General features: G+C 47.9%; 1 pseudogene; it reads right to left on the bottom strand.

Moving 5' to 3' along the window:
- Positions 1 to 10,919: 10,919 nt before the first annotated feature.
- Positions 10,920 to 12,017, bottom strand: LOC109695707 (small ribosomal subunit protein eS6-like; annotated as a pseudogene).
- Positions 12,018 to 12,417: the final 400 nt, after the last annotated feature.

Below are 12,417 nucleotides of genomic sequence, written 5' to 3' on the forward strand. Positions count from 1 at the left end.
GCGCTGGTCCCATGCACCGGGAGAGAAGCTGCGAGGAGGTCCTGGCAACTGGGGGAGGGGGCTGGGGAGAGACCCAGCCCCAGGGAGAGCAGACGGCGGTATGGAGAGAAACCTGGAAGCCACATAGGAAAGGTTGTGACCATGCATAAAGGTGAGAGGGGGGACTTGGGGTCACTGCATCTCGGTCCACTGGCCATAGAAAAGGCAGATGATGACTGGGAGGCGGGGTCCTTGGGAATGGTCCCTTTATTGTGTGTGTCTTTCCATAAGGTTTAGATCTTTATAATGAGATCTTGTTCATTTTGGAAGTTAATTACTCATAGATGCCCCAGTAGAAACAGCCCAGAAAAAGAGACCACCAAACTGTGGTCTACTCATAAAGAATATTAATCAGCCATGAAAAGGAACAATATACAATGTGGATAAACCCTGAAAACACTATGCTAAGAACCGGATACAAACCACACACTGTGATTCTGCTTAGATGGAATGTCCAGGAGAGGCAAATCCTTATGGACAGACAGCAGATCTGTGGCTGCCAGAGCCCCACACTGAGAGAATAGCTTAAAGGCACAGAGTTTCTTTTTTGGATGATGAAAGTGTTCTGACATTACACAGTGATGATAGACACAGAACATTGTGGATGCATCAAAAGCCACTGAATCGTATGCGTGAAAATGGTTAATATAGTACCCTCCATTTTTTTGAGTAGATGACCCAGCCAAACACCTGTACCCAGGGCCTGGAAGACCCCCATTCTACGCCAGAGGAAAAACTAAATAAACTGGTTGAACCCAGCTTATAAATGCAGAAGGCACTCCCTCGCCAGCCCTCCCCTGCGACCCCTCATTTCTCCATTTTTCCATACACCAGGACACGGAGTATCCGGCTTTCAAGAGAACCAAAGTGCTTAACTGCTCATTGTTAGGTCATGCATTCACTCTAATATTCATTGAATATTTTTTGAGTGCCAGGGATGGGAATTGCACGGAGGAGCCCAGTTCTCCCAGCCCGGCACAGAGGGGAGGAGACAGACACGGAGCAGATGTCTGTGTGGGACGGTGGCAAATGCTATGAGCAACACAGCAGAAGGAGGGTTGGCAGGAGTGACTGGGTCAGTAAGTCTTCCCCTGCTGTGCACCCAGAGCACTGGGTGTGACTGTGCAGTTAGGGTCTCAGAACCAGATCTGATGGCCTCCTGTGTCCAAGGTCACCTTTGGGACCACCACGTCCAAAGGGTAGGGTAGTCCTAGCCTCATGGCCCTCCACCTGCTCCTCACACTCAGCTCCCCATCTTTCTGTGCCTGCCCTCCACCTGCTAATGCCCATCCAGCCTTCACAGTCCAGCTTGGACATGTCCTCCTCCAGCAACCTTCTTCAGCCACCCTGTCATCCCCACCCCCAGTTCCCATGGGGCCAGGCATCTCCCCCAGTCTCCCAGAGCCTGCTGTGCATCCCTGGGAACCCTAAAACCCCACCAGGATTGGAAACCTGCCTCACTCGTCTTTGAGCCCCAATTACAACTCCTTGGAGGCCTCTGCAAATGTGAAGCTGAAATTAATATGGAGAATTTTCAATATTAAGGAGCGTAATGTTTACAGTCCTCTATAAATGGTAAGTGTTCATTGTACACATGACAATTTAATTCAGGTAGATCTCATTAAGTCAAAAATAAAAAGACAAAATTCCCATGGAATAATATTCACTTTCAATCCACTAAGCACCTACAGTAGTAGAGTCCAGCTCATGGTGCAAGGACAAAGGCAAGCCAGTACACAAAGCCCTTTGGTGACTGGCTCATCTCCCTCTCCCAGAGGGCGTGCACACAGCAGCTACCTCCAACAGCTGTGCTGAGCTCCTGGTCCCCGGGGAGAATGTGCGGCAGGTGAAGAAACACCTGTGTTGCTCCGACAAGGACAGTGCTCTGTGGAGGTGGCAGCAGGTCCCTGTTGGGGCAGGAGCATGAGTGGATCCAAGACCTGGAGGTCCCCTGAGAGCCTGGAGGAAGAAGTGTGGACATGCACTGACACACCCACACTCTGCACTCTGCCCCATGAGAAAACTTGTCCTGGGGCCAGCAGCCTTTCTTACATGGGGGACACCCATGTCACCTCCAAAGGGCTGTGACTTCCGACATGCAGACACACACAGTGCCTCCCAGAAGCACTTCCAAATTAAAAATATGCAAATGTTTTTTTTTAAAAAACTCTGTTTTTCCCCACTATCCCAGTGTCACATGAGTTTCCGACAGAACTAAGATGGTGGAATTTTTTAATTTATTGTAAGATCTCCCCCAGTATCACCTCCCTAGCACCCTACGTTAACAGCTGCATGGCCCATTCCTCATTGGATTCCCACCTAATGCCCACCGTGGTATACAGTAGGCAGTCAATATGTGCTGAATGCATGTTAACAGCCACTGCTTCGTTTACTTAATCAATTGGACACTTTTCTGTTTCTAATAACTTGCTGTTAGAAGTCACCATGATGAATCAGTTTCTTACATCCGTTTCTCAATGACCAACTGAGAACCTCCAAAGGAGCTCTTAGCTCCGCAGAGGGTGGGCGTTTTCCAGGCTCCAACTCATCTGGCAGCTGACATTTTTTCAAGGCACTATCTGTGTCGTTTCAAAGGTCAGAGGTTATGTAAGCACTCCTTTATCCCAAAACCGACAACCAAGGCAGGCAGAATTTCCGTTTTGCTCTGGGGAAGCAAACATCACATCTTTCCCGCGCATGCCCGGTGAAATGCGTGCTTTAGGGAAAGGGAAGCTGAGACTGAGCAGGGGACTGCATGACGACAGCAGGGACTTGGACTGGAAGCACAGAGAGAGAAGGAAGAAGGAGGTCACAATCTGCTTCGCAAAAACAGTGAGCAGCTCGGCACTGAGGCATGTACGTGAGAAGCGAGTACACGGGGAATACACCTGGAGAGATGCAATGGCAGCAAACTGTGGACTGCTGAGGACTCTGCGAGAGCCCAGCCCCAACGCTGCTGCTGGAGAGCTCCGCTGCCACCTGGATGGGAGCCAGTCAGGCCAAGTGCCTCCTCCAGTTACACACTAATAAAAGCCTTCTTCAGTGACGACTGTCCTGGGCACACTTCAGGGTACTCCCAGAAATAGGAAGTCTGCGGTGGCTTTTACACAGCAGCTTAATAGTCTCACGAATGTTTACAGCCTTTAGATGTTGCTCCTGGATCTACAGGACTCAGGCGACACTTCCAGGCACAATGACAAGCAGGTGTTGATTGGGAAAATGCTGGATCCATGCTGCCCTGTGTGGTGGGGTGAGAACTGAGATCAGGGCACCAGGCTGGTGTCATGTCACAGCTGTCCCCTGACCAGCCATGGGACCTCATTCAAAGTCCTGTCTTTCAGCCACATGTTCCTCCTCTACTCAGCAGGGATGTTGACTGAGTGGTCTCCAGGCACCTTCCATTTCTTTGGAAAATAGCAACTACTGTTTTTTATGTGCCAGGGGCTGGTTCAGGATCAACCCTTTCCTCCTGGTTCTCCATCCTGTGCTCATCTGCCTGTCACTTCAGACTGACTCTGGGGACCAGGAGGACCCTTTGTCCAGCCCCATCTCCTCCAGGAAGCCCACCCAGATGCCTAACCTGCCACCTCTCCTTTCATGGGCTTTAACGGAGCCATGCTCTGTGTTGTCACTATCTCCTTCCATGTCACACCTCTATTCATTTATTCAAGAAAATTCACAAAGCACCTACAGAAGATGAGACAAGCCAGTTGTGCAGGCCCTCACAGAAAGCCAGACCAGAGCCATGCGACAACACGCTCACTTGATGAACACCATGACCCCCAAATCTGAAGCTGTTTCTAACACTCCTCTCCCCCTGCCTCTTCACCTGGCTGGTTTCTGTGCAGTGTGTGGACTTGTGCCCATCCTCCAGGGCAACTGCCAGTGAAGCAGACCCACAGTTCCTAGTCGGGTGCCCTAGGGAGCAGCAGAGTCAACCGTTTCCACTTTAACACATCCTCTCCTTGTTTCATTTGGGCAGGACCCACATGGGCTCCTTCAGGGAATTTGGCCATCAAAGAGGGAGCCAGTGAGGCACAGTGTACCTGGTGCTATCCAGGGTGCCCCATCCCTGGTCCTGAAGTGACCAGGTTATCATCTGTCCAGAGAAGGAAGGCACCAATCTGTGATGGAGAAATTGCAGTATTTAAAGACAGAGTGCCAAATTTTAATCTCTGATCTGCACAAGAAGCAAGTGGCTTTTTTGGACTGCAGTCTCTTCTCTGCAAGAGGTGACTGTCGCAAACTTCCTGAGTCATTATGGAGTTTAAGTGAGATGCTGTTTTTGTGACAGGTACAGCTAGCTGCTAGCATACAGCTGGTGCTCGATAAGTGACAGTAGGGTAACAATTACTACTAAATGTTGCCTTTTTGGTCTCTGCTTTCTCTTTGGAAGAGCTCCCCCCAAACCAGGAGTTAGGGCCACTGAAGCCAGGGCGCTGAGCTGGAGCCTACATGGATTCTACATCACACTGCAAATTTCCATCTCTACCTCACAGTTGTCTGTCTGCACCATGGTTGTCTTGCCTGCCCTCCTCTCTTGAGCAGGAAGATGGTACAGATGCAGAGATGTATATGAAGACAATTTGTGAAAATGCCTCTCACAGGAGCTTTACAGATGCCAGATGTGGTGGCCCCAGCTCTGTCATCCCAGCACTGAGGCAGGAGGATTGAGAATTTGAGGCCAGCCTGGGCTACATAGCCAGACCCTGTCTCAAAAACTGAAAAGAATAAAAGTAAATAAAAACTACAAAGGAGCATCACAGAGTGCAAGTGTAGTTTCATCCCTGCTCTGGGGAACTGTCTGGATGCTCCCTGCCCACTCTGAGGAAGGCCCAGAGGCTGAGCTGCCAATCACAGAGCTTGGTGCTTAGGACCTTCCTGCAGCTCCTCCCCTTTGGGTGCCAGTTCCTGTCTCTGCTCCTCCACTCCCACGTTCTCCATTTGCCACCACGGGGGACCCCCTGGGCCAGGGCTCCGGGATCATCCTGTACACATGGCATCGATACAGCAGGTATCGATCCAGGACTTGCTGCCAGGATCTGAGTCCCTGAGGAAGGTGGAGGCTGGGTGTCTGTGTCCTGCGCTATGAGCTCCCGAGGACTGGGACCAGGGTTAACTTATAAATAATCATTCACCTGTGAACACAAAATCCATTTTCAGGCAGTCTAGGGAGGTTTACTGCTCAAATGCCTTGCTGAACAAATACTAGTAAACAATGTGCCCCAGGGAGAATTAATTGAACCCAAAAGGAAAAGAAATAAGCAAAAGAATTGCAGGTATCGACTATAAAATAACAATCAGAGGGGTGTGAGAAGTAGAAGAACAAGAGGAACTACATTACTGGGCCATAAGAGTAATACAGAAGGAGGCATCAGAATGAAAGCTGCTCAGGGTCTGATGTGTAAGAGAAGTTGGAGATAATAAACCAAGAGTGCACACTGAAACTCAAAAGGGTAGAAGCAAGAAGAATTGACATGCATGTATACCTAGGATAAAGAGGAAATAAAACAAAGCTTCATCTGTTTTCTACAAAGCAAGAAAATAGAAAACAAGAAACATAGCAAAGGCAGGAATAGTAAGGATTGTAAAAGATGGTGGAAGTAAATGTATATACCTATTATCATAATACTTATACACAGACTGAGCTGTCCATTAAAGAGTCAGATTATCCTATTGGAGTTTTAAAAATAAAAAATACAGCTATACATTGTTAACAAGGACATACCCCAAATATAAGGACAGAGGATGATTAATTGTAAAAGTATATGAAAAATTGAACCAAGCAAATACCAAATAAAATAAATATAGCTATACTAACATTACACAAACACACTTGAAAGTATAAAGCATTAAGGATAAAGAAGATCCCTTAATTATAAAAGATCTATTGTGTAACAGGTAAACACCAGACTCATAGGCACTGAAAGCACAGCCTCAAAACACACAAAACCAAAATTAATAAGAAATTAAAAATTTAGAGAAATTTCTGAATCTACCTTCACTGAAATGTAGGAATGGATCATAGGTATGGATCATTCTTGGAAGTTGATTGATCAAGAACACAAAAAATATACCAAAAGGACAAAGAAAAATTAAAGACCACAACAAGTCTGACATAATGACATGCATGGAACAATCCCTAACAACTAAAAAGATCAAAATCATATAGACCATTATTCTCTATTTATAATTCAATTAAAATACAGATAACAAAATAAGGAAAAATCCATGCGTTAAGAATTTGAAACTATGCCGTTAAGTAACTCATGGGTCCAGATGAATCATTAAGGAATGGGGACAATGACATAGCCTTTGCCACCAAGTGGCTCTGTTCAGCGACCCCCTCCAACAGGTGAACAGGTGTGCTCAGACCTGGGGGCAGGTTTGGGGGGTGCCGAACAAAAGGAGGGACCATATGAGTGGGGAGGTGACCCAGAGATGGGAAAATACCAGAGTTCCCAGCACCAGAGAAGAAATAATAGAGTGGTTTTGTAATACAGTTACGAGGTCCTTAAACAGCCATTTTTTATCCCCAGGCCTCAGCTTTCCCAATGAGACAGTGGGCTGAGCCATTCCCGAGTCTTAGATAACTGTTCTATTTTTTCAACTTAATCTGAATCCATCCCCAGTTTCAATTCTGCTAAATATCACACTGATCAAGACAAATCTCTCTCTCTCTCTCTCTCTCTCTCTCTCTCTCTCTAAAACCTGCCAAACCCCTTTCATAATAGAATGTCAGTTTTCTTTTCCTTTTTAATCACTTAAGACAACCGATGCCTCTTTCCCGCCTTTGCCTCACCCTCGTCTTCCAAGTTTGCTGCTGAGACAGATGGCTCCTTCATCGAGGAGCATGCCTGCCTCTGTCTACCCTGCTCATCTGCTTCATTTGTGAAAGAAGAGAACAAATCAGTCACCTCCCAGCTTCTCAGCCAGTGACACTCCCTCACTCTACCCTCTTCTCTGACTTCTCATCCTCTTCAATCTTCACCCTAGGTCCAACCCCCGTGAGGTCAGCACCCTGCTGGAAGTGCCCCCTCAGGTGGCAGGGGGCCATGAGCTCAGAAAGCCTGCAGGCACCAGATGAGGCTCTGTGTACCCACAGCACCTCTGGCTCCAATCGAGCTTGAGGGCCCATCCATTCATCTCTGTGAAGACCGCCGCTCTGCTGCTCAGAGGCCTTCTTATTCATTTTCCTCCTCCCGCTCTGCACAGCTGTGGGATCTGGCAAATGTCTGTCTGGGTTGCAGCCAGCCAGGTGAGGGAAGCCCATTCTGTCTCACACACCTAGAACAGGTGTGCCAGTTAACTGTCCATTACTGTGATAAGATACACAAGATCATCAAAAACAGCAAAGTGTGTTTTGGCTCATAGATTCTGGGATTTCAGTGCATGGTTGGTTGGTCCTGTTGCTTGGGCCTGTGGCAGCACAGGACACCATGGCTGGAGCACGTGGTGGAGAAGGCTGCTTACCTCATGCCTGCTGGGAAGCAAAGAGAGGAAAAAGCCCAATCCCCGTACCCTTTCAAGGGCATGGCCCCAGTGACCCAACTACCTCCCACTAGGGTCCCACTACCTCCCAGTGGCTCCACAGACCAAGGACCAGGTTTTTAACACCTGGGCCTTTGGAGGACATTCCACAAAGACAGATTTATTATTTTTTTGGTGGTACTGGGGTTTGAACTCAGGATGGACGATGTTCCAGTTCCAAACCATGGCACCATATCTGGACTCTCAGCCTTGTCCCTGTCCCACATGTCAGAAGACCCCAGAGGACAGACTCTTCATGGTTCTCCCCTCCATGATATGGGCCCTTTAGTCCTCGCTGCTGCAGCTGCCCTTTGGGGATGTTATTGGATAATTTTTATATTTTACGTAAGACCACCTTTCTTGTCGTTAGCAGCAGTTTTCTGCTGCTAATGACTCCATTCAACCCAAAACTATGGGTTTCAAAAGTTCACCGGCAGAAGCCACTAGTGTGCAGATGGAGAAGCATGACTGGGCCTTTAAAGCCAGCTCCCCTAGAGCTCCCAAGTTCTCCTACAAGACACACTGCAGCCAGGTCATTCCATTTCCTCTGCCATGTGAGGCCCCTCAAAAATCATGAGCTCTCCTCCAAGGCCCAGGTAGAACCGTGCACTTCTGCAGATATGCACAGGCTTCTTGTCAAACTCAACACAAATTCACGATCCTGCTGCTCAGCAGGAATTCTACTTCTAGTTCAGAATGCACTGTATTGTTACAGAGTTTCCTAAGACCCTGCAAGCTCACTGAGGAAAAGCACCCAGTGCCCTGCTCCTGGCTCCAGAGCACAGCCAGAATCCCACCATCCCAGTCATTTTCACGGCTCTGCAGACTTGGCCAGAATATTCCTAGTGCCACAGCAAAGCCCTCAATCACCAGGTTGCTGGCTTTGCCATGTGGATGCCATGGGTGATGCTCGTGGAAGTTAAAGTGCCTGGTGAGGAATCAGGACCTCCAAAGGTGGGTTCTCTCCCGGGGGGACTGCTTGCAAGGATCTCTCCCACCTCTGTACACACATCTATGGCAATGAGACTCCGCTGCTCCTCCCAGAAAGAAAGAGTTTCCCCTAGTTTGGGCCTTGTCACATGCTTTCACTGATAGAAAGGGGCAGAGTGACCCTGGCAGTTCTGAGTCTGGGTCTCAGGACACCTTGCAGATCCTCCTTTCTAGTTTGGAACACTGCCTTTAGAACTCTGTGTGCAGAAACCTGAGTGAGCCTCTTGGAGGCTGAGCAGCCACATGAAGCAGAGACAAGCATACTAGCTCAACAGAACAGCCAACTGATGGCTGGCACAGCCACCAGCCCCAAGGTCCTCCTCAACCACCAGGCCCCAGGTGAACCTTTTGCAGAGTGACAGGAAAGACCAGCAGAAAACCATCCTGCAGAGCCAAGCCACATGACCAACCCTTCTAAATGGATAATGGTGAGGACTTTAAGAGAGTAAGGGGTAATTTGTTACCTATAATATGTAGCTAATACACCTTATTTCTTTCAATTAACACAATATTGCAATGATGATTGGTGGTGGTGATTCACATGAATGAGTGCTTCCTCTGTGCCAGGCTCTATGATGACCCAGACATGGTGGTACTCCCCTGTAATCCCAGCACTTGGGAGGCTGAGGTAGGAGGATCATGAGTTAGAGATCAACATGAGCTACATAGTGAAACCCTGTCCTAAAAAAAGGAAAAGAAAAAGAAGCTAAACACATATTCTGCTCCATGAGTTAAGCATATTATTTGCCCTTTCTGCCAAAGGGGAAAGTGAGATAACTGATTTGCAGAGCTCACAGGTGACGGAGCCTTGACTGGCACTTGAGTTTATGGATGCTTCCTGACACAATTGAAGCCATCTTGAATCACAACTCCATGACTGCCCCTGAGTGACCCTGGTGGGTTTGCTTCCTAGCAAACAGTCAAAACCATTAACAAGGTATGTGGAGACTTAGGACTGGACCCTGGCACCAGGAGTGTGCCTGACTCTTCCATATTAGTTAAGATAAACCAGGTGCATGCCCACTTGAATGAAGTCACTTTTGTCCTGACCAATATACATCCCCCTTCTTCTGACTCAAGTCTGGGGATCCACTGGCTTTGCTACCATCCATGACCACCTATCTGCCCCTAAGTCCCCTGTAAATTGCCCTCTGCAGTCCTAGATCTGTTTTCTTACGACACTGGGGATTGAACCCTGGACCTTTTGCATTCTAGGGAACTGCTCTATGACCAAGCTATACTTCAAACTATGGCTGACTTTAGTCTCAGGCACCCTGGGGCCCATCAGACAAGACTGATTTTTTTTCTTTGAGGTCTGATCATTTATTTGTTAAAGATTCTTACTTTAACACTAGGACTGGAACACTGGTGTGCTGGCTCTGGTTCCTGCACAGGCCATTACTCACAAGGCTTTTCTCCCTCATGTTCCCTCCCCTGCTCCCTTCCCTGCACCCCATAACTACCCACTGGAACCCATATAGGATGGCAGAGGGGAAAGCATAGACACAAATCTGTTGGGTGTTCATATCACCTCTTCAGTCGCACTCCTCACAACTACTGTGTGCCCAACATCATGGAGAAAAGTCCAGAGCACTGTAGACCAGGCCTCTGCTCTGAGGGATCTGGACTGAGCACTCTGAGCTCCGTTCTCCTGGTCCTTGCTGCAGCCTTGCTGGAAATCAGTGCCCCACCCACAGCCCCACATTACAGATGAGGTGGAGGAAAAGGTCACACAGATTGTACTAAAGTTGACCTAAGACCCACCTAGACTCTTCCCAATTTACCATGGGACTCCCCCTGCTACTCATTCCTGGGGTACATGGGTCCCAAGACTTCAAACTCAAGAGCCCATGTCCTTTCTTTGTCCTTAGGTCTTTTCTCCAGTTCCTGACGTCAGTGGCTTTCGGCCTGATTGTGTGCTCATTTATGGGATGCCGGCATCTGGCAGGCCCTAGGGAAAGGCTGGCTCTGGGGTCTTTCTGTCCCAGCTACATAAGGATGCTTCAGGGAGAGGTGGCAGCTGGTTTAAAATAATTGGGGGCAGGGGGTGGGTTGCAAATGGACTATAAATGTCTCCTGTTCTGCACACACAGCCCCAGGAAGCAGCACGACCAATGCTAGACAAGTCAACAGCACCAGTCTGGTTTCCTGGTCGCTGAGACAGGGAGCAGTGAACTGGGCTCAGGCCAGGGACTTGGGGTCAGACCAGACTGAGAGTTGGAAACCTGGCTCTGCTGAGTGCTATATGACTTGGCAAGTGACTTTTCTGCTCCAAGTGTCAATCAGTTTCAGTATCCATGAAACGGCAGACAAGACTGATTTTTTTCTTTGAGGTCTGATCATTTATTTGTTAAAGATTCTTACTTTTGACTGGACTCAGACTTAGAAGCAAAGCTCTCAGAGAGGACAGCATTCATGTCTTTGCAATCTGTTCTTTGCATTTTTCTTTGGCTTCCTTCACCCACTTAACCAAAAGTTTAGCATATTCTGCCCCCCACTTCCTTATTTCTCTTAGTGTGTTGTTTCTTCAAAGCAATAGGCCAGCGTTTGTGTTGCAGGACATGTAAGTAAGAAGTCTCTGAATCTTGGGTGCTTTGGTCCTGGGTTTCTTACCTTCTTTGCTCAAGGACTTTCTGACTTTCTTTAGAGAGACTGAAAAGTTTGCAGATTCTGCTAGCTCTTTTGGGCCCCAGATGACGAGGGACAGTTGTATCAGTCAATCCAGAAATACCCTTCTCTCCTTTATTTTTTTTTTTTTTATAATAACCAAGTTGAGAGCACTCAGTTGGCATCCACAATGCAGCCCTAACAGATGGGTGCTTTCTCTCTCTAGTTCTCCTTGGTCTGTAGCAGGAACTCTCCTCAGTAGTAGGTGAAGTTGGCCATGGGTCAAGACACCCTGCCTCACAGGAAAACCTTGTCTGTCATTCCTGCTACTGACTTGGGCTTTCATTCTTCACCCAGAGCGCCAGGAATAACTTCTGAGACCATCTGCTTCTCATAGAAAGTACAAAGTTTGCATTCATTGTCCACTTCAATGAGTTTCTGGCTGGGAAGGAGCAATCAACTCCATCTCAATGCAGCCGTTGGCCTGGGAAGTGCCTCAAAAAAAGCCAAGACTGATTTCTTGATGCCATTTATAGATTCAATATAGCAATGTGTGAAAAGACCTCGGAAAATGCCCAGCACATAGTAGGTAGCTGGTAGGATGTCAATAACTACAATTTTTTAATATGAAAATAAAAATGACATCAAATATTCAATGAATACTTGTTATATGCCTGTATTCATCAGACGTTCCATTGCTGTGACAAATACCTGAGAGAAATATCTTGGAGGAGAGATTTATTTTGGGTCATGGTTTCGGTCCATTGCTGCCTGACTCCATTGCTGTGGGCCTGAGGTGAGGCTAAAACAACATGGCCGGGAGAGTGTGGTGGACAATCAGCTCACCTCATGGTGGACAGGAGGCAGAGACAAACAGAAAGGGGCTAAGGGACAAGTTATCCTTCCAAGCCACGCCCCCAGGGACCCACTTCCTCCAGCCAGGCCCCACCTCCCACCAGCTGGGGACCAAACCTCAGCACACCAGCCCATGGGGGAGCATTTTAGATTCAAACCATAATAACGCCAGGCCTATTCTAAGCCTTCACACACTTAAACCATTCACCCCAAGTGTGACAGGGAGGCGTTGCACTTCCCACCTTACACGTGGGGAAACTGAGGTACGGAAGGAGTAAATGTGCTGGCTCCAGAATCTGCTGTCTTGACCAAACATCATCCCACCTCTCCAAAAGGAGGTGTGATGAAGCACGTTACTTGGGACATAACATTAAATATCATCACACACAGTGTGGC

The sequence above is a fragment of the Castor canadensis genome, chromosome 9 (assembly GCF_047511655.1).
Source record: "Castor canadensis chromosome 9, mCasCan1.hap1v2, whole genome shotgun sequence".
NCBI lineage: Eukaryota > Metazoa > Chordata > Mammalia > Rodentia > Castoridae > Castor > Castor canadensis.